This window comes from Aotus nancymaae, unplaced genomic scaffold (assembly GCF_030222135.1).
Source record: "Aotus nancymaae isolate 86718 unplaced genomic scaffold, 86718_ANA_hifiasm-v0.15.2.pri h1tg000007l, whole genome shotgun sequence".
Classification (NCBI taxonomy): Eukaryota; Metazoa; Chordata; class Mammalia; order Primates; family Aotidae; genus Aotus; species Aotus nancymaae.
The window spans coordinates 26,051,905-26,054,954 of NW_026988418.1; the positions used below are offsets into that span (position 1 = coordinate 26,051,905).

At 36.6% G+C, this 3,050-nt stretch overlaps 1 pseudogene; it reads right to left on the minus strand.

Moving 5' to 3' along the window:
* Positions 1–1,830: 1,830 nt before the first annotated feature.
* Positions 1,831–2,225, minus strand: LOC105710412 (ubiquitin-like; annotated as a pseudogene).
* Between the last annotated feature and the right edge of the window lie 825 nt (positions 2,226–3,050).

The following is a 3,050-nucleotide window of genomic DNA, read 5'->3' on the forward strand; positions in this document are numbered from 1 at the left end:
GGTCAACTGTCTGGTTATTTAAATTATTTCTAAAATATTTTAAATAGGTATCAGATGGAAATGATCAACCCATACTTACATGATATTCCAATATATTACTTTCATTTTTATATACTCCCTTCTACCTTAGGTTCATATTCTTGTTACTCTTTAAGCATGTTCAATAGGTTGAATTTTGATTCCTATTTTTATAACTATTCTATTAATGAAGAGGGCCACCACTTACTCAGTCTTTCGTATTTGGATCTATGTACTGACTGTTTTATGCCTCTGGCTTGCATGTTGGTTTTTCCTGTGACTTGGGATTGTCTCCTAGACCTGACTTCCTATGCTTGGCCAGTTTTATGGCCCCTAGCTCATGTCTATACCTGGAGAGACTCTTGGTTTTGTATATAATATGTTCCCATAAACACTTGAGACAGTTGAATATGAAGGAACTGAACAATAAATGTTTTAAAACAATGTTTTAAGGAAGATTCTTACCCAGAGAGTTGAAAATATTATTAAAATATTTGAAACATAAAATTATTTTTAATCATATAGGCTTTACATAGTCTTGATGATACATTTCTAGTATCTCACTGATGTTCTTTATTTTTCTTCTTTTGTAGTAGAACATACAATTGACTGACTTAAAGTTGACTTATAGTAGAATGTACAGTTGACTGAACATTTCATTGAGGCTGATTATTTCTATCTTTATATTAATTAAATTTATGAGGTCTACGTTTCTTAACACTAGTTTTAGCACTATGATTTTCTGTTTTCCTGCAAAATAAGAGGGAATGAAGTATAAAATCCAACAATTATCTAATCTGCTATTCAAAGATTGTGATATTAACTGGCAGGCAGCATCAGCCCAGAGCTCAAAGTGCATCTTTGTCAAAAAGTCCAAATTTTATAATGTTTAAGATGGTTCAGAGTGTTAGATTATATATGTCTAATGTCTCCTTAGGTCTGTTTTCTGTCTTTTTGTTATAGCCATTCTACTGAGTGTGTGAAGTGATGCCTTGTGGTTTTCTTTTTTAGATCATAGTTTTATTGAGATGTAATTCACATATTAGACACTTCACCCTTTTAAAGTAAAATAACTTTAAAAAACACAATTTAGTGGTTTTTAATGTATTCAGAGTTGTGCAATGATCATCATTACCAATTTCCAGAGCATTTTAATTACCCTAAAAAGAAACCCTGTACCCACTCTCGCTTTCTATTTCCACCCCTCTTTTTTCCACCCCCAGCTCTAGCAACTGCTAATCTACTTTCTGCCTGTATGGATTTGCCTAATCTGGACGTTTCATCTAAATGGAATAATACACTATATGGCCTTTTGTGTATTATTTCAAGTTGCCATAATTTTTTTCAAGGCTCTTCCATATTGTTGCATGTATTTGTTAGCACTTCATTACTTTTTTATGACAATAATATTCTGAGATGGGTATACCACATTTTCTTTATTCATCAATGGATGGACATTTCGATTTTTTTCTACTTTTTAGCTGCTTTGAATAATGCTGTTCAGAACACTCATGTACATGATTTTGTGTGGGTGTATATTTTCATTTCTAATGGATATTTGCCTAGGAGTAGAGTTGCTGGTCATATTGATAACTTGTTTAGCTATTTGAGGAACTCCTAAACTGTTTCCCAAAATGGTTCACCATTTTACACTCCTAGCAGCCATGTATGAGGGTTCTGGCTTTTCTGCTTTCTCCCTAATCCTTGTTATTATCTACCTTTTTTTTTTCCAGTCAACCAAAGGGACACTTTATTGAGGCTCCAGGACCATGGGGCCTAGGCAGGAGGCTGCCCTTCAAGGAAGGAAGAGGCTTATTTGAACTTCTTCTTGGGGCGCAGGTTGTTGGTGTGGCCACACTTCTTGTGGCAGTTGACAGAATGGAGGTGCAGGCAAGCACAGCACTTGGCGGCAGATCATCTTGTCGCAGTTGTATTTCTGGGCGAGCTGGCAGAGGGAAGACTCAATAATGCCACCTCGCAGGTGCAGCACCAGGTGCAGGGTGGACTCTTTCTGGATGTTGTAGTCTGAGAGAGTGCGGCTATCCTCCAGCTGTTTGCCGGCAAATATCAGATGCTGCTGGTCAGGTTGGATACCCTCCTTCTCTTGAATTTTGGCTTTGACATTCTCAGTGGTGTCACTGGGCTCGACCTCAAGGGTGATGGTCTTGCCCATGAGGGTTTTCACAAAGATCTGCATCTCTGCGTCTGCAACTTGTCTACCTTTTTAATTTAAGCCAGCAAAGTATGTGTGAAGTGGTACCTTACTGTGGTTTTGATTGTGATTTTCCTAATGACTAATAATGTTGAATATCTCTCCATATTCTTATTGACCACTTTTATATCTTCTTTGGAGAAATGTATATTTAAAATCTTTACTCATTTTAAAGTTGGGTTATTTGTGTTTATATTATTGAGTTGTAGGAGTTATTTCCATATTCATGATACAAGTACTTTATCAGATATATGATTTACAAGCATTTTCTCTTGTTCTGTAGGTTGTCTTTTTACCTTTTTTTTTTTTTTTGAGGCAGAGTCTCACTCTGTTGCCCAGGCTAGAGTGCAGTGGCATCATCTCAGCTCACTGTGACCTTTACCTCCTGGATTCAAGTGATTCTCATGCCTCAGCCTCCCAAGTAGCGGCCATGCCAGCTGATTTTTGTATTTTTAGTTAAGATGGGGTTTCACTATGTTGGTCAGGCTGGTCTCAAACTTCTGGCCTCAAGTGATCTGTCTGCTTAGGCCTCCCAAAATGCTGGGGTTACAGGTGTGAGCCACCATGCCCAACCATCTTTTTACTTTGTTGATGGTATCCTATGAACTACTGAAAGTTTTAATTTTGATAAAGTCTAATTTGTGTTTTTTTAATTCCTTGCGCTTTTGGTGTCATATTTGAGAAACCATTGATTAATTCAAGGTCATGAAGATCTATACCTGAGTTTTATAGTTTTGGCTCTTACATTTATTTATTTATTTTTATTTTTATTTTTTTTTGAGACAGAGTCTTGCTCTGTTGCCCAGGCTGGAGTGCAGTA